The following is a 24312-nucleotide window of genomic DNA, read 5'->3' as shown; positions in this document are numbered from 1 at the left end:
CTCTCTTTCTTGTGGTTTGCCCCCTCCCCTTTCCCAGGTGATTGGGTTTGGGTGCTGGGCGGGGCCAAATGGTACAGGAGCCCCAGGCACGGCATCAGAGAGCTCCTTCTGCCCGGGCTGCTCTTTGGGGTCAGTGCTTTGTTGATGCTTCTGTTAGCTACATGCAGGGTTCTTTTGGTGGGTCAGGGTCTGGTACGATCTTTTAGAGGAAACCGATCTAGTAGTATGTGCGTTTATTGCTTGAAGCTCTTTGGAGGTGATTAATTGTTATAGCACATTTATGGATAGGATGTCAATGTTATTTTGTGCGTTTGCTTTGTTGTTCTAGGTCCCTCGTGATTTTTGCAGGGTTACAGGGCAGATGCCACCAGATCTACCCCTTTTGTTGTTTTTGTTTTGTTTGATTTTATTTTTTTCTTGATTTTTCCTTTTCTTTTTTGGAAGGGGGTTTGGGATTTGAGCGTCCTATTTTTTGGGGTTTGGGATTTGAGCATCTCAATTTTGCGGGTTTGGGATTTGAGCGTCTTAATTTATTGGGTTAGGGGTTTTAGGCATAGGACTTCAGGGGTTTAGTGTGGTAAATAGTTTGGGTTAGGTCCGTAGGGGTTTCGAGGATGTTTAGGGATAGGGCTTGAGGCTTTTTTGTGTAAGGGCGGGAAGGGCTAGGGTTACAGTGAGTGCGGTTAAATGTAGTTCTCGAAAACTCGGCCTCTGATTGGCCGTGCTGGCTGTCCAGGGAATTCTGGTAGGTGTAGTTTTCCGGCACCAGGCTTCCGGTAGGCCGCGTTGACTGCCCGGAGCATGCCGGGAGATGTAGTTCTGGGACTCCGAACTTCCGGGAGGCCATGTTGGGTGCCCGGAGCATGCCGGGAAATGTAGTTCTGGGACTCCGGACCTCCGGGAGGCCATGTTGAGCGCCCAGAGCATGCCTGGAAATGAAGTTCTCGGGAACCAGGGTTGGGGTTAGGGACTAGGGCTGGGGCTAGGGTTAGAGTTTAGGGTGAGGGTTGGGGTTAGGGTTAGGGCTAGTGAATGCTGGTTCTCTGTGTTTGCAGATGACGGTGAGCGTGTTTAAACTAATTCCAGTTGAAGAAGTTTCAGTTACTTGCTTGGTGCCGTTATCAGTTCAACATTAAAAGCTGCAGCAAAAGCAAAAGGGGATTTTTGCTTCCAGAAACACCACAGGTCTCTTGTCTGCTCTCTGAATGTTTTTGAGATAAAACAGATTTTAAAAAAACAAAGGAAAAACAAAACAAAACAAAACACAGCTGCTCCTTTTGCTCTCTTCCTACTTTCATGTGCTTTGCCCCTCCCCTTCCCCAGGTGATTGGGTTTGGGTGCTGGGCGGGGCTAAATGCTATATGAGCCCCAGGCATGCCGTCAGGGAGCTCCTTCTGCCTGGGCTGCTCTTTTGGGGGCAGTGCTTTGTTTTTCCTTCTGTCCGTTGCAGGGTTGTTTAGGCAGGCTGGAGTCTATGGATTTCTGGATTTTAAGTGCTTGGAATTCGCTTAGTAGAGGGATGTTTAGTAGGGGCTGCTGGCTCAGTTTGGGGCGCGGTTGTCACTGCAGTTATTTTCCTACAGCCAATAGAGTAAAATTCCAGTTTGCCTTTTAGAGGTGCTATAAGTGGGTAAAGAGAACAGATGGAAGCGTGTGCCACGTGGGGTAGGCAAGCGGCTGAGGTACAGGAGGGGATGAGAGTATGTGATTGTTTTTCTGGGGATGAAATGGACTCAATTTTGTTGGTGTATAATCTGTTCTGCTCCTAGATTTTTCCTTCAATGTGAAGAAAAGTTTGAGCTAATTCCAGGTAAGAAAGTTCCAGTTACTTGCTGGGTCGTATTGTCCTTTTAATATTCAAAGCTGCAGCAAAAGCGTGGGGATTGTTGCTTCTAGAAACACCCCAGTTTTCTTGTCTGCACTCTGCATGCCGTTGAGCTAAAGCAGACTAAAAAATAAATAAATACAGGAAACACACACACAAAAAAACAACAATAACAAAAACAACAACAACAACAACAAAAAACACCATTGGGTGACGTGTTGTGAACGCAACGATCATTTAATCCCTTTGTTTTCCCAGGTGGTGTGGATGATACTGGTTGCACTGTTGGAGCTTGGATTTGGAGAGGAACAGGTGAGCATAGTTGTATGTTGCATCAGCAGTAGTCAGCATTGTGGAGAAGGTGGGCATCATGACCGGCATGCTAGTGAATGCTGGTACTCTGTTTTTGCAGCTGATGATGAGCCTGGCAATTGACTAAGATGACGACCAGTGCCTGTGTATTTCTTGAGGCGGAGGGAATTTACCATGCAGCAACCTGAGAGCTAAGTTGGGGGGCACCTGGTATTTGCATATCTGGGGTGGCTAATGGGAGCTGGGAGCCAGAGCAGCGTGGAGCCAGCTGGCTGAAAATACTTGGTGCCACTGCGAGGGTGGTTCAGGCTGGGTCACGTTCAGGCTGCTTGTGGCCGGGTCACCAGGCTAATAGGAGCAGCGGGATTATTTTGTAGCGTGAGTGCGTGCGCCAGGCAGGACAGTTTCCTTCTGTTCGTCCGTCCTGTAGTGTTGCTTCTGCAATGTCTGTTCTGTGCTTCTCGGGTCTTGATATCCTTCTAGCTTTTTACACTGGACTGACCAGACAGGCGACTTGGTAGCGGTGCTGAAGGGCCTCAGTGCTTGTTTTGTCATCGTGGCTCTGATCCGAGCACTTCTTGTCTTGCAGTCGCTGCTTGAAGTGCAGTTCTGTTTCAGGTCTCGTGCATCATATTCGGTTTGAGATCGCATCTGTTTCCATCCTCGCTCTTGTGGAAGTCATCTGGGCCGCATCAGGAGCTCTTGCTTGGGAATTGATTTCCTAAGCGTCGTCTTATGTGATTAAGGAGGTATTGGGGAGGCAAGGACAGTCCCCAGACAAGGACTGTATATCTCGAAACAAGACACCGGAACTCACGATAAGGAAGCGGCAGACGGACAGAGAAACAAATGTAAGGACTATAAATCTCAAAACTGGACATTGGAATTCATTATAAAGACACAACAAAGGGAAGAATTAGCAACAGCCAGCTCTTGCGATTAAGAAACATGCCAACTCAGCGGATTCCTGACCAAAGGTGAAAAGTACAATGTGAGGAAGACTCGGGGTCTTCCTCCCAAAGACCCCTGCCCACGTCCCAAAGGCCCCTGCCCACAGTTCTTGGGAGGCTCTACGCAGGCGCAAGGTGCCAAAAGGCTAATTAGCATGAGAAGCGAGGGAAGGCGGGGGTAGGCAATGAATATGTATAGGCGCCGGTAGAATATTGATAGATTGATTGTATAAATTCAAGACTGCTTTCTGCTTTGGGTATGCACGATAGGTGGAGAGATCCCCCCGTGCATCCAGCGCTGCAATAAAGAATATACCGCTTAAAGGAATTTCGGCTTCAATCTTTGAATCATATGGGGTTTTCAGTCCGCATCCTTCTGGTCTCTTGTCTTGAAGGCAGGCTTTTTAGGCCTCCATCACCCCAGTTCTGGCAGTTGCTTCCAGTCGCGTGTCGTGACATTTGAGTCTCTCCTTGGGTCTGGTGCAGAGCACCTGTTGTGACTTGCTGTTGCCATAGGGCTTCCCTCCGGGGGTCACTTTTTCTTGCGCCTTGTGTTGTGTGTTTTGTTTGTAGTGTTTGTGGCGTGGCTGTGTGTGTATGTGTTTGGTCTGGAGCTGTCCTGCCTGGCAGTTAGTGATGACAGCTAACGTGGCAGTGCGTGGGTGTGCTAATACATTGTCCGGACTGTGTTGGCGAAGACATCTGGTCTGCCTCTGCGCATGTACTGAAGGGCAGCAGGCACAGTCCTCTCTGTGGTGTTTGTCAGGTGTGTGTGTGGGGGGGAAGAGTTGAGCTGCTTGTGAGCAGCTGCTCGCATAGTGCTTGAACGGTGTGCTTGAGGAGGAGGTCTGTGGAATCTTGAAAGCTTACAGATAAGGGGTTTTTGAAACTTTTATTTTTATTTCTCTCCTGTCCCCAGTAGAGTGTAAACCTTTGGAGGAACCTGTCACAGGAAAGAGCTCCTTCCGGAACTGTTCAGCACTGGGTAGGCAGCTCGGTGACTGGCTTGGTCTACTTCTGAGGTGTGCTGAGGTATGGGGGCTGCTGTTTTGAAATGATAATATTGTAAACGGGGTCCCTTTGTGTTGTTGAGGGATGGGTGCTAATGCTGGCAGCTGAATGATTATCTTGTGACCGTTTTCATTTGTTAAAGCTGAAACACAGTGTACAACGCGGGACTTGACCGGAGCTGCTTTTGGCAAGGTGAGCGATGAACAGATGTAGCAGGTACTTTAGGGGTGCAGTTGTCACTGCAGTTACTTAACTGCACAAAGTACAGTAAAAATCCTGTTTATATTTCAGGGGTGTTGTAGCTGGCCTAAGAGAGCAGATGGAAGCATCTGCCTCGAGGGCAGGTGAGGGAGCAGAGAGGTTAGGGAGCAGATGAGAGTAACTGTCCCAGCTGTGCTGTGGCTTTGGATGCTGCTTCAGCCTATGCTTTTCTTTTTGTTTCACAGGTGTGTCGCACAGGCTCAGAGGGGCCAAGCTGCACTCTGAAGAGCAGCACGGGAAGGGCGGGCTGTTTGTGAGCTGGATTGGAGCAGAACTGCCAAGTAGCACGAGGTGACTGCGAAGGGTCTTGCTTTGCAGGTGCCATGGCAGGCTCTCCACAGAAGCGGTTGAGGATTTGAGAAGAGGTTGCAGATCATCGAGGAGCGACACGTGCAGGGACGGCTTGAAAACGGTATGGCTGCTTTCTCTTCTGTTTATCAGGTGTCCCAGGCGACGTGGGCTGTGATGTTAGCCTTTAGGATCGGAACAAAGCAGGTGCTGATGGCGGTCTTCTTCGGTAGGCAAAGAGGTGCCCGAAGCCCCCTCCTGTGCAGCCTGAGCACGCCTCGCTGAGGATGAAGCCTGCTTTCCAGCAGTTCTGGAAACTGTGTTGAGGCTGAAATGCTGCGTCTGTGTTCGGGTTGGGGTTGCACCTTGGTGAGTGTAGGGATGGGTTTTAAGTGGGTGCAGCGGAGGGCCCGGCCCCAGTGTCCTGTAGTGTGTTTTGACCCATCAGCATAGCCTTTTGGTTCTCAGATAGCCTGCTGAAGTAAGTGATTTTTCCTGTGAGTGGAATGGAATTGACTTTTTTTTTTGGTGTGTAATCTGTTCTGCTCCTAGATTTTTCTTTCTGCGTAAATAAAAGTTTGAGCTAATTCGAGCTGAAAAAGCTTCAGTTACTTGCTTGGTTGTGTTGTCCTTTCAATATTCAAAGCTGCAGCGAAAGCATGGGGATTGTTGCTTCTAGAAACACCCCAGTTCTGCTGTCTGCCCTCTGCATGCTGTCGAGCTAAGCCTTATAAATAAGTAAATAAACCACAGCTGCTGCTCCTCCTCTTTCTACTTTCATGTGCTTTGCCCCTCCCCTTTCCCAGGTGATTGGGTTTGGGTGCTGGGTGGGACCAAAAGGTATATGAGCCCCAAGTATGCCGTCAGAGAGCTCCTTCTGCCTGGGCTGCTCTTTGGGGGTAAGTGCTTTGTTTTTCCTTCAGTCAGTTGCCGGGTTCTCTAGGCAGGCTGGAGTCTATGGATTTCTGGAATTCTAAGGGCTTGGAATTCACTTCATAGAGGGATATTTAGCAGAGGTTGCTGGCTCACTTTTTTTTTGGGATGGTGGGATGATACGCTCCTGTGTTTGATCTGTATTTTAATCTCTAGATGAATCAACCCACTTGTGTAACTCTCCAGAGGACTAAAACCAGCTTGATGACGTGCTACAAGAGGCTTGACCGCGTTGGTGCAGTATTACCAAGAGACTGAGCAGGGTCACCTTTTTCATCTGCAAAGGGTATGTCTGTCATTACCCCTGCCGGGGCTGCTATGCATTCATGGCCTTGTGGCATTTGTGGACTTCAGTTTGTTTGTTTGTTTGTTTGTTTGTTTGTTTTTATTTGTCTGGCTCTGGTCTCTGTGTTTGAGTCCTCTGCATGTGCCGCACTGTTTGCGTATCCATTGTGGATGTGACCTTCTCTCTTTGTTTCTTGTAGCTCAGGGCGTAGGCACGGAAGCTTGAACGAAGCATGAGGGTGAGTGGACAGCAGTGGGGGCCCCGAGTTGCTCGGTGGACTGTGTGAGTCTGCTTCAGCTGTCGGGCCGGCTTTGCAAGTGCCTTGCGACAGCAGAGTACGTCTCCTGCCACGTTTCTGACACGTGCCAGACGTCAGCGGTTCCAGGGTTCCAGTTCCTGAAATGCTGGAGATGCTCGGAGCACGAGAGGAGCTGGGGCGGCTTCGGGGGGCTGGGGGAGAGGGGACAGGGGAGAGGGGGGCGGCTGCGGCGGCGGGGGGGGGCAGAGAGGGCAGCAGGAGGAGGTGCCGTTGCGTGCGCGTGGCCGACGCCCCTCTGGATTGGCTGGACTGCTCCGTCCCGAGGCATGCTGGGAGCTGTAGTTCTGCGCTGCCGGGCGGCCACGTGGGCTCCGGGCTGCGCGGCCGGGCCGGGGCCGGGGCCGGGCCGTGCGCGCCGGGAGGCGCAGGTTGCCGCTGGCGGCGAGCGCGGTTGCCGGCGGTGAGGCGAGCGAGAGCCTCCGGGGGTGCCTCCTCGGAGCGTCGGGCCGGGAGGGGCGGGGGGTGTTGAGGCCGGGCACGGGTCCTCGCTGCGCTTGATCGTTGGGCTGCGCCGCGCCGCGCCCCGGAGGCTTTCCTCTCCCTGCGTCCTGACAGCCGGCTCTCTCCTTGTGCTGCGGTTCACCGGGGCAGAAGCAGCTCCCCGCCGCTAGGACCCCTGCGGGGTTTGTTGCCGAGCGAAGGTGGCGCACCGGGTAAAGCGAGGAAAGCCGCAGCTGGCGTGCTGCGGTCGCAGGGTTCTCAGGAGAGAGAGCAGCCCGTCCGTCCCGACTGCCCAGGTAAGTCGCAGCGACCTCGGGGTGGAATCAAGGCGTGCTCGTAAGCTTCCTGCAGCCCCGGCTCAAAGGCTTCGTTGAATTTGCGGAAGCGCGAGCTGCTCGGCGCTGGGAAGCGCAAAGGGAAGGAAGGCACGTAGTGCCTGCCGAGTCGTAGTAGCCTCTTAGACCTAGAATGAATTGGCCTGTCAGGCTCTGTCTGTTGCTCAGTCTTTGGTACGAGAGGCTAAACTTTGTCCCGCCTCAGCTTTCGGAGTTGTCCTAGGAATAGACCGGTGCTTGCGGGGCTTTCCAGGACGCTGGTTGCGGTCAGTGAGGACAGACGTGAGAGGCAATTTCTGTCTGTCTGTCTGTCTGTCTATTGGTTATGTCCCAAGAGTTTTGCTTGAACTGTGTGCAATAAAGGAGGCCTTGGGCCTGTACTGAGCAGCGAGAGAGAGCAAAACTCTGCGTAAGCACTGGCCGTGGCAACGTTGCTTGGGAGTTGAGCGGCTGGGGGTCTTTCCAGAGGTGGGGGGTCTTCCCAGCGGAACTCGGTACGCAGGCAGAAACGTGACCTTCGAGGTCTTTGTTTGTCTTGCGCTGCAGCTGTGGTATTTGACCCCTAACTGTATGGAGTTGCTGAATTCTAGAGGGGATGATGATAGAGACGTCCCTGGTTCAGCCTTTTTTTTGCCGCAGTCCTTGCAGAAGTTCTGGAAAAATGAGTAGTATCCTTCTCTTTAAGTTCACCTTTTAAAGAGTTCTTCCTGCAGACTCCTGTCTCCGTGGTTTAGGTACGTGATTTGTGTGAAACAGAGCCAGGCTTTCCTGTTAACGAGTGCCCTGATTGAAATTCCCTGTTGTTGGAGAACAAGAACCATCAGTGGTGCTTGGCAGTTTAAAACCTCTTGGCTTACGCAAAGGCTAACTTGCCAAAGCGAATGGGAAGTAGCCTAAAGTTCAGTAAACGCGCTGAATAGAAACGGCCGTCTTCTTGACGGGAAAAGAGCTTTGCAGAACGTGAGCTTTGTTTCCCGTAGGGCTCCCTGCTTGCCCACCTGTTCAGCGATTACTGCAGGCTTTGACTGGTCCCCTCAGGCCCAATATCGCACACGTGCTGTGCTGCAGACGGTGCCTTAGCTTCCTTGCCGTCTCGTGCTGCGTTACTTGTACCTGCAGAAAACTTACTTCAGTGTCACAGAAACCCCGTGGGAAGCGTTCCCGACTCACGCCGGTAGGACCATCCCGTCGTGGCTGGTAAAATCCAGGAGCAGGACGATGCTTGGAAGAACGTCACCTATGGAGGAGAAGACAACAGTCTCCTTCCTGTTAGGCAACGGGTTTCCAAGACTGGTTTCCCCACCCCCCTGTGCGTTTTGAAGGAGGCAGTCCCTAAGCTGATGCAATCCAACTATCCAACTGCATCTAAGATGCTGGTTGTTACTTCCATAAGCTATAAAGGAACTTAGTGTGTTCTGTGTTTTTAGGTCGAGGCTTGTGTGCGTGAGTTTGGCTTGTCGCGATGGCCGGTGTAGATGATCGCTCACGTGCCCCAAAGCTCCTTGTGCTGATGCTGGATCTGCCCCACGGTAAAGGACCGCATGCTGTGTGTTCAGCTTTTCTTCCTTACCGTGTCGTCCGTATGTATGTATGTATTTACTTCTCTGAAGGAAAGGGTGGATTTTTCGTGGGTCCCTCTGTGCGCGTCTCGAACCAGGCTGCAGTAAATACGCGTAAGCGAGTAGGCTGCTGCAGCGCGTCCTGGACAGTATCAGGGTGCTACTCTGCTAGCAGTGGAGAGCTGGGTGAAGGTGCCCAGGGTAAGGGCTTGTTCTGCCTCAAGTTGAACAGAAAGTTTCAGGAGTTGAGCATCCCAGGGGATGTTTGTAGGACTGCTGTTAGACGATAAAGGTTCGGATGGCTGTCGACGAAGGGGATTTTGTTGGTTCTTTTTCGATAGCTGTTCCTGCCAAAGATCGCGTCGGTCACAAAAGGTAGTAGTAACCTTGCGGTTTCTATGTTCTGTAGCGTTTGTACTAAAATACGCTGGCAGATGAATAAATGAGCAGGTACAAATACACGTGACTCTGTAGCTGAGACTAAATAACGTGCAGTTTCTTCTGTGTTTTATCTTTCAAAGCACGTTGTTGCTGAGCGCCTGAGCTTTTTGCTCGCGTTACCGAGGAAAGGAATGGCAGTGCTTCTTCCCCCCTCATCTCTCTTTTTTTTTTTTTTTTTTTTTCCCCCCTCTCCTCTTCTTCCTCGATGACAGGGTACTGGAAATGTTTTCCTCGGATGTCCACGTGAAAAACGAAATAAATAAATAAATGCTGATGGTGAAGACACTGACAGAATTGGGTGACATTTTCAAGGTAGAGGAGGGGCGAAGAATGTGGAAATTCCTGGCACATTAGTGGTGCTCTGTTAACAAAACTGACGTATACGCCACTTGCTGTTCCTAGTTTTTTGGTTTGGTTTTCCTTTCAGTAGTCTCCCCGAAGGCTTTTGCGGACACACGGTGTATCTTTTATGTTCTTCCAGTATTCGTTTGTCAGGAAAGACAACCATGCAATCCGAGGGCTGTGGACAACCATCTACCAGGTGGTTGTTGCAGCCTCCATCGGTCATGTTATTTGTGCTTTTAGCTCGCCCTCTCCAATATCTTGAGTTGAATTTCTTTTTTTTTTTTTTTTTTTTGGCAACGCTATGTTTGCAGTGATAGCATTGCTGCCGAGGTATTTTTGACTAAAAATGATCTTAACTGTAGTAGTGAATTCACAGAGTGTGGCTTTGTGTAACGACTCCCGCGATCACAACTTTTTTTTTTTTTTTTTTCCTTTGTCACAGATAGGAGGAAAGCTCTTTCCAGAGAGATGGAAAGAAAGTTGTTTCAGAATACGTTCAGAATGTCTGAAGTTGTTTTGGAATTTTTTTTTTGTTTTGTTTTTTTTTTTAGTAGTTAACGGTAGTACAGCCCACAGAGCAATTTCTTTGTGCGTGAGAACTCGCGGGTTAACTGAAAGTTACTTGTTTTATTATAAAACTAGGATTTGAAGCCACGGGCATTCAGAAATGCATATGATATGTCTTGTCACAGTCTTCTAGATCAGCTAACCGGAATGAGAACCAATCTTCTGAAAACACACAGGGATATCGTGGGGCAGGATGAAGGTAAATGGACACAATTATTTATTAATATTCTGGTACAGCTATTTAATTCACCTAAGTAGTGTTTCTGTCCTCGGTGTGGGAGAGGAAGTAGACTTTGCATCGTTTCTTGGGTCAGTCGTCCTTCCCTAGATTCCGAAGGAAAAGAATGAAATTTCTGCCTTCTGTCACAAAACATGTTGTGCGTGCTTGGAATTTGAAAATTAAGTCTCATGGGTGAGCTTTCCTGTGCAACAGGATGCAGTAGATGTTCTTATAGTGACGGTGAAAGGAAAGAGGGGCTTTATTTGCCTTTTGCTTTTCCTTTGTTTTGTAGAGGGAGGAAATAGTGATTTCTAGATCTTAAATGCTAACACTGGAAATGGAAGCATGCGAGGCTTGTATTTCCTTAGTCTTAAGGTAGACTAAATTTAGATACCTTGTTCTGCTGCAGACTGCCTTCACGGCGTTCCTGTTGCTCAAAGGGGAAATCATCAGGAGTAGTTGAAAATGATGCCTTCACCCCTTCGGGAGATTGATCCAGATCAACCAAAAAGGCTTCTTCATACACTTGGCAGTCTGTTCAAACAGGATGAGAAGGTAGGAGAAGTCTTGGTATCTGCTCTATCATTATTTGAAAAGTAACTGAATTGTAACACGGAGGCAAATACTCTGGTAGTGAATTGACGAAGCAATTGTTTTTTACTTATATTTAAAAAAAAAAAAAAAAGTCTTTTCAGGGTACGATGATAGATGAAGCAGATAAATTTGTTGCTGGGCCTCAGAATAAGATCAAGCGTCCCGGAGAGCCCAATACTCCAGCATCACTAAAGAGAGAAGGCGTAGCATGTCGCCGCTATTGCGACGGCCACAGTCACTGTTGTGACAAACCATGTTGGTGGGAAAGGGCCACCCTGTGCTGCTGGATCTCCGTCACCATATCTGAACCTCAAAGGCATGCCAACAAATAAAAGTATGTTGGAGTTGTTGTAGTACAGGAACTTGTGTGGTCATAAATGGACATAGTGTGCAGGAAAAAAAAAAAAAAGGTCTCCGTGCTTTCTGTGTTAATTCAAAAGGACACGTAAGTTTTAGAGTTAATTGGGACTGAATTTCTTTGGTCGGCTTAGACAAACAGGCTGTTGCTATAGGTAACGAAGTCCTGAATGAGCAATAATTTTGAACTGTTTCTAAAAAGTGCTGAAACCTTTCACCACGATGGTTTGGCGGTAGCAAGGATTTCATTTCAGCTTTTAATTCTCAATTGTGTATTCTATAGTGGGGAAGGGAGAAGTGGGGAAGGAAAGTGTGTAAAAAAAAAAAAAAATAAAAAAAAAAATTAAAATTTCTCACAAATAGTAATTTACCCACCTGTTGCAGCAGAGTCGAAAGAAAAATTTGCTGGAACTGGGGGAAGGAGGGGAAACTTTAGTTTACTTTAGTCACTGAAATGGGAATACAGCAAATAACTTCACGACAGTCATATGAGACGGTAGCAGCCCAAAAGGAGGTATTCCTGTGGTTGCGTCAAAGGGTGAATAAAACTACTGAAGTGATCTGACAGTGCTGAGTAACTCTCTCCACAGTACTTTCAACAAGAAGGGATGCAGAATAATGTCCTTCTGTGTTTTTTGATCCTGCAGTTATATGCACTACTAAGCTCCTTCTTAATTTTCAGACACTGGTATCAGTACTGTCCAAGATGGTAATGGAGAGAAGAAAGCAGAAAACTGTCAGTTGCTGGAAAAGCAAATTGATGGCTTGTCTGTGCAAATGGCTTCTTCGGTTCCAGCTGTTAAGGGAGAGGATGAAATGTCACCTGGTGACTTAGACTCTCTACATGATGAGTTCAATTGCTTAAATGATGCAAAGATGGCTTGGATCGTAAACCTGGTACCAATGCACTTGTTCGAGGGCCTCTAAATTACAGCGTGGCTGGAGATGACCGAAAACGAGTGATGGAGTCTACTTCTGAATCTGTGTCAAATTCATTTAAAATAACACCTACAATGTTGGAGGGAAGCGATGCTGGTATTAAAATCAGAGTGGTGAAAGAGGTTCGCAAACGTGGAAGAAGTAAGTTCTTTATTAGTGTATTAAAAATAGGCTAGGGGTACAGAAGACTTCTTCTTGAAATGAGGATCTATTTTAAAAATAAAACCTCAGATTTGGAATGATCTTTGATTACTCGTGTACAAGTAGTGGAAGAACAAGAAAGTAAGTACGTGTATTCGCGGTCCAACTTTATGTCCTCACCGTCCTTACTGCAGCACTCTTAAGCAGGCTTAGTCACAGCACCATTCGTGTTTTCATAGTTGGTTCAGAGAAGAAAATACAGAAACCAATGAAAAAATACTGTTGTTTCGCATCTGAGGTGTCCGGTTCATTCTTTTGCGCTACTTTTTTTTTTTGTTTCATTTTGTTAAACTTTATATGAGACAATCGTACTCATGCTCCACATAGATCAGTCATCTTGTAAAGAGTAGTTATCTTAAACCTCTGCTTTCAAAAATGACAGCTCTAGGTTGAAACATGGCTTGGTATCCCTTTGTTTCTATTAACTGCTGATCATGGCAGCGTGTTCGTGGAGATACAAGGCTTCTCTGCTGATTAAACCTAGTCTGCATTTTCCAAGGGCAGATGTTTCTAGATACTGCTCTTTTAAGAGAACAAAATTCAGCGTTACATTTGAATATCAGCTGATCGATATCACTTCAAATTATTGGTATGCTGGCTTTTTTTTCTTATGTGCATTACTGTATGCAGAAATGGGAAACTCTAGGCTTTGTTGCTTTTCCTTTGGCTGTTGAGATTTATTGAAAATGCATTTACAAGATCTGCTTCTAATATCTGTTTGGATCTCTTCTTTAAGATGGTGAAAAAAATCTTCTCTCTTCTTGAGGAGGTATGTACAAGGACCGATGGAAACTCAGAAGTATTTAATAGAATTTGCTATAAGGGAAGGAGCAAGGTTTGTATAGATATGAATGATTCAGAGTTAAATGCTAACGTTGTTCATGATAGCAAATCTCAGTCTTTTCCAAAACAAGTGTTTTGTTTTGACATACTTAAATTATTACAGTTTCAGCGGTCAAACTGCCGTTGTATTTTCTGAAGTAAATGGTCGTTACCTAGAGCTGAAGTGTGAAATAGAAAGATACGGGTGGTTATGGAAGAAAGACCCAGAATTTGCGTGGGTTGGGGAAAGATGGCTGTATCAAATTAAATTTGCCATTCTGATGTCAGAAATGAGGGAAGCTCTTCCATGCTGGAAACAGAGAGCCTCTGCTAATACTGTTTGTCGTGGCAAAATAATACTGAGTTATTTAACTGCTGTTTTTGGAAGAAGAAATGAAATTACTTCCCTTGGTTTAAAAATCGTGTCTTAATACAGCACTTAGAGAGAACGCTAGAGGAGCTAGAGTTCAACAGCCTACCCAACAGAGTTAATCAGGTGAACGGTAGATAATAGTGTACCAGCCAGAGGAATACGGACCGGGAATGAGTTTGCTGTGCCGCAGAAGAGTGGAAGAGGACGTAGCTGTTGCCCTCGCCATCCTGGCGGTCAAGTGATCTTACTGTCAGAGTCCGAGAAGAAGCAGCAGAGCTTTAACTTTACGAACCTCTATCGGCAGAAGCTGGGCTGTAACCTTAAGGACGTGCTATGAAAGGTGTGGCTTTTTTCCTGTGGAGGGTGCTCTTTGCTCAACAGGCTGAAAAAAATAACCATTGCTGCCCCTCCTGCAGGTGGTGAGAATTTACTCACTTGAATACTGTCATTAGCCGTTTTACGTGCAATAGGCAGTGGATCGCACTAAAATGGGGCACTGTCAAATGCACACAGTGTCTGCATTGTGGAGAGATCCCATCTGTTGTGTGTGTCGTGTCCCCCCCCCCCAATAAAAAAACAAACAAACAAAACTCCCAGAAACACCTGCACTGGTAATATTGCATGTTGCCAGCACAGAGACGAGGGCCTTGTTCCCGAGAACTGCTAGCCATGCCTTTAAACTTGAGATTCAGCGTAGATCGAGAATAAAGAAACTGCTGTTGTGTTAATGAAAGCTAAAGACAGCCCTGTGACTGTTACCACTTGGTGGTTACTAAACAATCTACCTCGGACTCTCTTCTGTTTTTATCTGCAGACATTATGAAAGCGCACCTGAGGCTTCCCAGGTCCCTGACTTCAGTTCTCTTTCATCCCGTGAGGAGGACGGAGATTCTTCAGGTGGCCTTGCCTTGGCACACGCTGTGCTTTGGAAGCACTAAAAAGAAATGCTTTTAAAAGTGTGCATTTAGTTTAATGTTCATACAAAAGAGATTGGTTTTGAACAGTGTTGTTACCGGATCACTAATTTGATATTTTAACTGTATACATTTTTTTGAACATAGGTGGGTGTGTGTGTGTGTGTGTATATGTATATATATATATAAAAAAAAAATAAGCCGTTTTATTAATTCTCGTTAAGTGCTGATCTGAGGAGTCTGTAATGGGCAGCGCTGAATTCCTCAAACTGTCTGTCACCAACAGACCGCTAATATTTTTTGTGAAACCAGTCTGCATATCCTGAAACCCCACTTCTGGTAATAGCTGCGGAATGTGTTTGTTACTTACCTCCCGGTAGCACGTACCCTGGAGCACCTGCCTCATCAGTCAGCTCAGCCTGTACAGGGTGTACATTTTTGCTCCAAGGCTAAAGTGTTAAAGACACCAAGTTCCAGCTTACCAAATCCTTGGTTACCCGAGTTAATATCCTCCCTTCCGTTCCTCTTACTCTTTTGTTCAAAGGTAATGTTGTGAATCACAGAAAATGCAACGAAGACTGGAGCACCTGCACGTAATTAATATTTTCCTTTTAAACGGTAATATGCCAGTAGTAAGTGGCTCTTCAGATAAGTTTATTTTCGGTTGTTCTCATTTAAAAACAGTCTCCTGCTCCTTTAACAGCTTTCTTTTAAAAGACAGGTTGAAGTTGTGCTGGCGTTAACAAGCTCTTCACAAGGTATTGGGGCTGTCCTGAGGATTCCACTTGACCAGCCAGCAGAAGAGGCAGGGAAACATACTTATATTGATGGCCTGAACTTCTCTTCCTATTACTCTTTTTAGTACTAGCCAGCGTGTGTGAGACATCTTTTCCTTCTCCTGTGAAGCAGTGGGCTGGTCTTTCTGGAAGAGGTTGTTTGACCATTGGAATTACACCAGTGAGATTCAAGAAGGAAATAAAATCCAAAAGCAGCAGCGTATCTTTATTACTACGTTAAGTGAGAAAGTGACACTTGGAACGAACTCGTTATAAACAATTCTGAACTCTTTTCTTAGCGGGAACGTACTTATCTGTACTGTTGAACGTACTTGGGGGGGAAAAAAAAAACAAACAAAAAACCACAGTAGTACCTTGGAATACATAGGGCGATTCATCCCTTCAGGATCATTACACGGCAGCTGTATGTCACCACAATACGCCTCTTTTGCTTAATGGTGGACTTCTAAGAGGGAATTTACTTGGGTCAGGTATACTGTGTGTATGTGGTTTTATGCGTGTAGAACTGCCTGTACTACGCTATCTTTTAAATAGGTGGTGGTAAGAGGAGACAGCTTTCTTCTAGTAGATTCTTACGTAAGTTTCTTTAGTGATTCCGGGGGCGCTCACTTGACCGTGATGTGCCTGAGCAGGGCCTGTGACCTGGTTAGCATCTAAACCTCCTCCTCTGATGTGGTACAGCTGTCTGCTAAATTAGTTACAGAAAGATGGTGACTTTAACTCAGACAGTTCTCTCTTACCTCGCTATTGTTTTATCTGGATAATTTGAATTTGGATTAGAGCGGCGGAGGGAAAAGATGCCTTACGCTGAAACGGACGCGAGTCTGTGAGAAGAAAGCCAGGCGTCCTTGGAGACTGTGCCAATGAAAAGGCGAAGAAAAATGAGTGGAATAAATCTGAGTGCACGTAGTCCTGCATCCCGAAGGGAGCACAGAAGGAAGGTTGCTTGCTTAGAAGAGCAGTGGATGCTTCGTGCCCGCCTTAAAGAGAAAATTAACAGAGAGAATTCTTTGTAAGACAAGCTGCCCCGCGGGGTGTGGGTAGCAAATACGTTGGAAAAAATACGGCCACAAGCTCCGAATGGCACAGTAGGCGAGCTGTGATCCGCCCGACAAGGCCTCCCGCGGGCGCCCTCTGCCGCCACCTGCTGGTGGGAAAGGGGTACTGCAGGCGGCCGAGGAACGCGCATGCACGGTGGCAGCGGTGGGCGCCCTCTGCCGCCACCTGCTGGTGTTAATCGCGTACTGCAGGCGGCCGAGGGGGGCGCATAGCGCGGTGACTCCCGCGGGTGCCCTCTGCCGCCACCTGCTGGTGGGAAAAGGGTACTGCAGGCGGCCGGGGGGCGCGCATGCGCGGTGACGCCCGCGGGCGCCCTCTGCCGCCACCTGCTGGTGGGAAAAGGGTACTGCAGGCGGCCGGGGGGCGCGCATGCGCGGTGACGCCCGCGGGCGCCCTCTGCCGCCACCTGCTGGTGGGAAAAGGGTACTGCAGGCGGCCGGGGGGGGCGCATGCGCGGAGACGCCCGCGGGCGCCCTCTGCCGCCACCTGCTGGTGGAAAGCGAGTACTGCAGGCGGCCGGGGGGCGCGCATGCGCGGTGATGCCCGCGGGCGCCCTCTGCCGCCACCTGCTGGTGGGAAAAGGGTACTGCAGGCGGCCGGGGGGGGCGCATGCGCGGAGACGCCCGCGGGCGCCCTCTGCCGCCACCTGCTGGTGGAAAGCGAGTACTGCAGGCGGCCGGGAGGCGCGCATGCGCGGTGGGGCCCGCGGGTGCTCTCTGCCGCCACCTGCTGGTGGGAAGCGAGTACTGCAGGCGGCCGGGGGGCGCGCATGCGCGGTGGGGTCCGCGGGCGTTCTCTGCCGCCACCTGCTGGTGGGAAAGGGGTACTGCAGGCGGCCGGGAGGCGCGCATGCGCGGTGGGGCCCGCGGGTGCTCTCTGCCGCCACCTGCTGGTGGGAAGCGAGTACTGCAGGCGGCCGGGGGTCGCGCATGCGCGGTGGGGTCCGCGGGCGTTCTCTGCTGCCACCTGCTGGTGGGAAAGGGGTACTGCAGGCGGCCGAGGGGGGCGCATGCGCGTTGGGGCCCAGGGGCGCCCTCTGCCGCCTCCTTTTGGTGGAAAACGAGTACTGCAGGCGGCCGTGGGGCCGTGCATGCGCGTTGCTTTTTATGTCGTTGTTTTTTTTGCTGTGTAATTTCCTACGCTCCTAGATTTTTCTTCATATGTAAATCACACAGAATCACAGATCTTCTAGGTTGGAAGAGACCTCAAGATCATTGAGTCCAACCTCTGACCTAACACTAAAGTTTGAGCTAATTCCCGTGGAAAATATTTCATTTACTTTCTTGGTTGTATTGTCCTTTTTATGTGCAAAGCTGAGGCATAAATACGGTAAATTTTGCTTCTAGAAACACCCCAGTTCTCTTGTCTGCACTCTGCATGCTGTAAACTAGGGATAGGCACAAAACCAAACAAATAAATAAATAAATAAAAGAACACAGCTGCTGCTGCTCCTGCTCTCTTTCTTGTGGTTTGCCCCCTCCCCTTTCCCAGGTGATTGGGTTTGGGTGCTGGGCGGGGCCAAATGGTACAGGAGCCCCAGGCACGGCATCAGAGAGCTCCTTCTGCCCGGGCTGCTCTTTGGGGTCAGTGCTTTGTTGATGCTTCTGTTAGCTACATGCAGGGTTCTTTTGGTGGGTCAGGGTCTGGTACGATCTTTTAGAGGAAACCGATCTAGTAGTATGTGCGTTTATTGCTTGAAGCTCTTTGGAGGTGATTAATTGTTATAGCACATTTATGGATAGGATGTCAATGTTATTTTGTGCGTTTGCTTTGTTGTTCTAGGTCCCTCGTGATTTTTGCAGGGTTACAGGGCAGATGCCACCAGATCTACCCCTTTTGTTGTTTTTGTTTTGTTTGATTTTATTTTTTTCTTGATTTTTCCTTTTCTTTTTTGGAAGGGGGTTTGGGATTTGAGCGTCCTATTTTTTGGGGTTTGGGATTTGAGCATCTCAATTTTGCGGGTTTGGGATTTGAGCGTCTTAATTTATTGGGTTAGGGGTTTTAGGCATAGGACTTCAGGGGTTTAGTGTGGTAAATAGTTTGGGTTAGGTCCGTAGGGGTTTCGAGGATGTTTAGGGATAGGGCTTGAGGCTTTTTTGTGTAAGGGCGGGAAGGGCTAGGGTTACAGTGAGTGCGGTTAAATGTAGTTCTCGAAAACTCGGCCTCTGATTGGCCGTGCTGGCTGTCCAGGGAATTCTGGTAGGTGTAGTTTTCCGGCACCAGGCTTCCGGTAGGCCGCGTTGACTGCCCGGAGCATGCCGGGAGATGTAGTTCTGGGACTCCGAACTTCCGGGAGGCCATGTTGGGTGCCCGGAGCATGCCGGGAAATGTAGTTCTGGGACTCCGGACCTCCGGGAGGCCATGTTGAGCGCCCAGAGCATGCCTGGAAATGAAGTTCTCGGGAACCAGGGTTGGGGTTAGGGACTAGGGCTGGGGCTAGGGTTAGAGTTTAGGGTGAGGGTTGGGGTTAGGGTTAGGGCTAGTGAATGCTGGTTCTCTGTGTTTGCAGATGACGGTGAGCGTGTTTAAACTAATTCCAGTTGAAGAAGTTTCAGTTACTTGCTTGGTGCCGTTATCAGTTCAACATTAAAAGCTGCAGCAAAAGCAAAAGGGGATTTTTGCTTCCAGAAACACCACAGGTCTCTTGTCTGCTCTCTGAATGTTTTTGAGATAAAACAGATTTTAAAAAAACAAAGGAAAAACAAAACAAAACACAGCTGCTCCTTTTGCTCTCTTCCTACTTTCATGTGCTTTGCCCCTCCCCTTCCCCAGGTGATTGGGTTTGGGTGCTGGGCGGGGCTAAATGCTATATGAGCCCCAGGCATGCCGTCAGGGAGCTCCTTCTGCCTGGGCTGCTCTTTTGGGGGCAGTGCTTTGTTTTTCCTTCTGTCCGTTGCAGGGTTGTTTAGGCAGGCTGGAGTCTATGGATTTCTGGATTTTAAGTGCTTGGAATTCGCTTAGTAGAGGGATGTTTAGTAGGGGCTGCTGGCTCAGTTTGGGGCGCGGTTGTCACTGCAGTTATTTTCCTACAGCCAATAGAGTAAAATTCCAGTTTGCCTTTTAGAGGTGCTATAAGTGGGTAAAGAGAACAGATGGAAGCGTGTGCCACGTGGGGTAGGCAAGCGGCTGAGGTACAGGAGGGGATGAGAGTATGTGATTGTTTTTCTGGGGATGAAATGGACTCAATTTTGTTGGTGTATAATCTGTTCTGCTCCTAGATTTTTCCTTCAATGTGAAGAAAAGTTTGAGCTAATTCCAGGTAAGAAAGTTCCAGTTACTTGCTGGGTCGTATTGTCCTTTTAATATTCAAAGCTGCAGCAAAAGCGTGGGGATTGTTGCTTCTAGAAACACCCCAGTTTTCTTGTCTGCACTCTGCATGCCGTTGAGCTAAAGCAGACTAAAAAATAAATAAATACAGGAAACACACACACAAAAAAACAACAATAACAAAAACAACAACAACAACAACAAAAAACACCATTGGGTGACGTGTTGTGAACGCAACGATCATTTAATCCCTTTGTTTTCCCAGGTGGTGTGGATGATACTGGTTGCACTGTTGGAGCTTGGATTTGGAGAGGAAAAATCCAAGTCGCCGCCCGGGCCCATTTCGGCGCGGCGCCGCCCGGGCCCATTTCGGCGCGGCGCCGCCCGGGCCCATTTCGGCGCGGCGCCGCCCGGGCCCATTTCGGCGCGGCGCCGCCCGGGCCCATTTCGGCGCGGCGCCGCCCGGGCCCATTTCGGCGCGGCGCCGCCCGGGCCCATTTCGGCGCGGCGCCGCCCGGGCCCATTTCGGCGCGGCGCCGCCCGGGCCCATTTCGGCGCGGCGCCGCCCGGGCCCATTTCGGCGCGGCGCCGCCCGGGCCCATTTCGGCGCGGCGCCGCCCGGGCCCATTTCGGCGCGGCGCCGCCCGGGCCCATTTCGGCGCGGCGCCGCCCGGGCCCATTTCGGCGCGGCGCCGCCCGGGCCCATTTCGGCGCGGCGCCGCCCGGGCCCATTTCGGCGCGGCGCCGCCCGGGCCCATTTCGGCGCGGCGCCGCCCGGGCCCATTTCTCAGGTGGAGCTACTGAGCAGGTGAGGTAAAGGAACCGGGAACAGAGAAGTATTGCACAATGGTATGTTGCATTAGTTGTAGTGTGCGTTGTGCAGGACATGGGTATTAGGGCTTGCATGGTAGTGAATGCTGGTTCTCTGTGTTTACAGATGGGGATGAGCCTGTGTAAACTAATTCCAGTTCAAAAAGTTTCAGTTTTTAGCTTGGTGATATTGTCAATTCAATATTAAAACCTGCAGAATAAGCCAAAGGCGGTTTTTGCTTCTAGAATCACTGCAAATATTTGGTCTGCTCTCTGCATGCTTTTGAGATAAAGTTTATTTTAAAAAAGAAACAAAAACAGCTACTTCTCTTGCTCTATTTCTACTTTCTTGTGCTTTGCCCCTCCCCTTTCCCAGGTGATTGGGTTTGGGTGCTGGGCGGGGCCAAAAGGTATATGAGCCCCAGGCATGGCATCAGAGAGCTCCTTCTGCCTGGGCTGCTCTTTGGGGTAAGTGCTTTGTGTTTCCTTCAGTCAGTTGCAGGGTTGTTTAGGCAGTCTGGAGTCTATGGATTTCTGGATTTCTAAGTGGTTGGAATTCTAGATCTCTAAGTGCTTGAAATAGAGGGATATTTAGTAGAGGCTGCTGGCTCACTTTTTTTTAGGATGGCCGCATAATCTCCTGTTTTTGAGATATATTTTAATCTCTACATGTTTAAAACCACTTGTTTTAGTCCCCTGGAGAGTTACACCAGCTTGATTACATGCTACATGTGGCTTGGCAGCGTAGATGCAGCATTACCAAGAGACTGAGCAGGGTTGTATCAGAGTCACCTTTTTCATCTGCAAAGGGTAAGTCTGTGATTACTCCTGCCGGGGTTGCTGTGTGTGCATGTCTTTTTGGCGTTTGTGGAGTTGTGTTTTTTTTTTTTTTGTTTGTGTGTGTGTATGTTCTAAGTTTCTGGTTTTCTGAGGGGTAAACAGTTAGTGTGCTGAACGTGGTAGGCAGGTGGAGGTTGGGAGCTGCTCAGGACTGGTAGGTTTGGTTTCTAGGAGTATGCGGCATCCATCCTGTGCGATGTGACTGATTGTTGGGCGGGAACGTTCCAGCTTGTGTGTCCTAAGCAATGTAGCTTGTGTAGCGTATGTTGTGTGGCCCGGGCAGAATCTGCTGTGGCACTGTAAGCGAAGAATCTGAGTTAGAGCTGTTGAGCAACTGAAGTAAAGGAACTGGGAAGAGAGAGGTATTGCAGCAGGTACGCTGTGGTTGTGAGGTGCCTCAGAGTGTGCTTTTCTCTCGTCTCCACAGGTGCTTTGTGCAGTCGTGGACAGGGAAGGGAAATCCTCCTGTCACGAAGCACTGAGGGAAGGTGAGTGTTGTCAGCCTGGTCATCCCTTATCCGAAGCGAAGGGAAGACGCTCAGGTGTTTCCCTGTGAGGGTCCGAGGTGAGGCTGTGTGGGATAGAGGAGCAGTGTGGCAGGTGGTTGCTTGCAAGCACAGTGGTCATTGTGTCCTTTTGTGTTCCCAGGTGGCGTGGGTGATGCTGGCCGCTCCTTTCAAGCTTGGACCTAATTTGCAGGTACAGAGGCAAGTGGCCTGCTGTTTTGAAAGGATAAAACTAAAGATGGGGTCCCTTTTGTTGTTGAGGGATGGGTGCTACTGCTGTCAGCTGAATGTTTATCTTCTGCCTGTGTTTTTCCTTTTGTTCAGGCTGAAACGCAGTGCGCAGTGCAGGACGTCTTGACCCGAGCTGCCTCTGCAGTGACTCTGGTGCGTGGTGAGCAGAGGTAACTGTTGTTTTTGGGGCGTGGTTGTCACTGCAGTTATTTTCCTACAGCCAATAGAGTAAAATTCCAGTTTGTCTTTTAGAGGTGCTATAAGTGGGTAAAGAGAACAGATGGAAGCGTGTGCCACGTGGGGTAGGCAAGCGGCTGAGGTACAGGAGGGGATGAGAGTATGTGATTTTTTTTTTTTCTGGGGATGAAATGGAATTAATTTTGTTGGTGTATAATGTGTTCTGCTCCTAGATTTTTCTTTCAATGTGAAGAAAAGTTTGAGCTAATTCCAGGTAAGAAAGTTCCAGTTACTTGCTGGGTCGTATTGTCCTTTTAATATTCAAAGCTGCAGCAAAAGCGTGGGGATTGTTGCTTCTAGAAACACCCCGGTTTTCTTGTTTGCACTCTGCATGCTGTTGAGCTAAAGCAGACCAAAAAAATAAATAAATAAAGGAAACACACACACACACACACACACAAAAAACCAACAATAACAAAAAAAAAACCACCATTGGGTGACGTGTTGTGAACGCAACGATCATTTAATCCCTTTGTTTTCCCAGGTGGTGTGGATGATACTGGTTGCAGTGTTGGAGCTTGGATTTGGAGAGGAACAGGTGAGCATAGTTGTATGTTGCATCAGCAGTAGTCAGCATTGTGGAGAAGGTGGGCATCATGACCGGCATGCTACTGAATGCTGGTACTCTGTTTTTGCAGCTGATGATGAGCCTGGCAATTGACTAAGATGACGACCAGTGCCTGTGCATTTCTTGAGGCGGAGGGAATTTACCATGCAGCAACCTGAGAGCTAAGTTGGGGGGCACCTGGTATTTGCATATCTGGGGTGGCTAATGGGAGCTGGGAGCCAGAGGAGCATGGTGCCTGCTGGCTGAATAGACTTGGTGCCACTGCGAGGGTGGTTCAGGCTGGGTCACGTTCAGGCTGCTTGTGGCCGGGTCACCAGGCTAACAGAAGAAGCGGGATTATTTTGTAGCGTGAGTGCGTGCGCCAGGCAGGACAGTTTCCTTCTGTTCGTCTGTCTTGTAGTGTTGCTTCTGCAGCGTCTGTTCTGTGCTTCTCGGGTCTTGATATCCTCCTAGCTTTTGACACTGGACTGACCAGACAGGGGACTTGGTAGCGGTGCTGAAGGGCCTCAGTGCTTGTTTTGTCATCGTGGCTCTGATCCGAGCACTTCTTGTCTTGCAGTCGCTGCTTGAAATGCAGTTCTGTTTCAGGTCTCGTGCATCGTATTCGGTTTGAGATCGCGTCTGTTTCCATCCTCACTCTTGCAGAAGTCATCTGGGCCGCATCAGGAGCTCTTGTTGGGAATTGATTTCCTAAGCGTCGTCTTATGGGGTTTTCAGTCCCCATCCTTCTGGTCTCTTGTCTTGAAGGCAGGCTTTTTCGGCCTCCATCATCCCAGTTCTGGCAGTTGCTTCCAGTCGCGTGTCGTGACATTTGAGTCTCCTCTAGGGTCTGGTGCAGAGCACCTGTTCTGACTTGCTGTTGCCATAGGGCTTCCCTCCGGGGGTCTCTTTTTCTTGCGCCTTGTGTTGTGTGTTTTGTTTGTAGTGTTTGTGGCGTGGCTGTGTGTGTATGTGTTTGGTCTGGAGCTGTCCTGCCTGGCAGTTAGTGATTAATGTGGCAGTGCATGGGTGTACTAATACATTGTCGGGAGTGTTTTGGCAAAGGCATCCGGTCTACCTCTGGGCACGTACTGAAGGGCAGCTGGCAAAGTCATCTCTGTGGCGTTTGGCAGATGTGGGGGGGGGGAGAGTATATCTGCTTGTGAGCAGCTGCTCGCATAGTGCTTGAACGGTGTGCTTGAGGAGGTCTGTTGAATATTGAAAGCTTACAGATAAGGGGTTTTGAAATTTTTATTTTTATTTCTATCCTGTCCCCCAGTACAGCGTAAAACTTAGGAGGAACCTGTCATAGAAAAGAGCTCCTTCTGGAACTGTCCAGCACTTGGTAGGCAGCTCGGTGACTGGCTTGATCTACTTCTGAGGTGCTGAGGCAAGGGGCTTCTGTTTAGAAATTATAATATTGTAAATGGGGTTCCTTGTGTTGTTGAGGGATGGGTGCTAATGCTGGCCGCTGAATGATTATCTTGTGACTGTTCTCATTTGTTTAAGATGAAACAGTGTACAACGCGGGACTTGAGCATAGCTGCTTTCGGCAAGGTGAGCGATGAACAGATGTAGCAGGTACTTTAGGGGTGCAGTTGTCACTGCAGTTAGTTAACTACACAAAGTACAGTAAAAATCCTGTTTATATTTCAGAGGTGTGTTGTAGCTGGCCTAAGAGAGCAGATGGAAGCACCTGCCTCTAGGGCAGGTGAGGGAGCAGAG

The 24312-nt window shown here is 48.9% G+C and overlaps 1 long non-coding RNA gene across 20 annotated transcripts in view; it reads left to right on the top strand.

Annotated features, from left to right (window-relative positions):
• The first annotated feature begins 1391 nt into the window (after nt 1-1391).
• The window catches only part of LOC311426666, a 26414-nt gene continuing 3493 nt past the window's right edge, over nt 1392-24312 (top strand). The window contains exons 1-16 of one of the 20 annotated variants that reach the window (XR_014686910.1): nt 1392-1810; nt 2084-2137; nt 2238-3114; nt 4010-4119; nt 4241-4290; nt 4678-4771; nt 5737-5779; nt 20940-21036; nt 21494-21554; nt 21715-21765; nt 21897-21973; nt 22214-22254; nt 22525-22578; nt 22679-23932; nt 24097-24144; nt 24246-24312. This is a non-coding gene — a long non-coding RNA (uncharacterized lncRNA). Of the gene's footprint in view, nt 1811-2083; nt 2138-2237; nt 3115-4009; nt 4120-4240; nt 4291-4677; nt 4772-4880; nt 5017-5053; nt 5547-5736; nt 5867-6065; nt 6202-6567; nt 6586-6776; nt 6923-8080; nt 8271-8388; nt 8550-9173; nt 9274-9388; nt 9422-9948; nt 10073-10502; nt 10649-11726; nt 12125-12920; nt 13020-13442; nt 14078-14193; nt 14277-14837; nt 15564-20939; nt 21037-21493; nt 21555-21714; nt 21766-21896; nt 21974-22213; nt 22255-22524; nt 22579-22678; nt 23933-24096; nt 24145-24245 lie in introns of those variants that run through there. The other 19 variants (XR_014686914.1, XR_014686915.1, XR_014686916.1 and 16 more) reach the window with 19 other exon arrangements.

Source organism: Aythya ferina, assembly GCF_964211825.1.
Source record: "Aythya ferina genome assembly, chromosome: Z".
Taxonomy (NCBI): Eukaryota; Metazoa; Chordata; class Aves; order Anseriformes; family Anatidae; genus Aythya; species Aythya ferina.
This window is presented reverse-complemented; position numbering and strand designations above follow the sequence as displayed.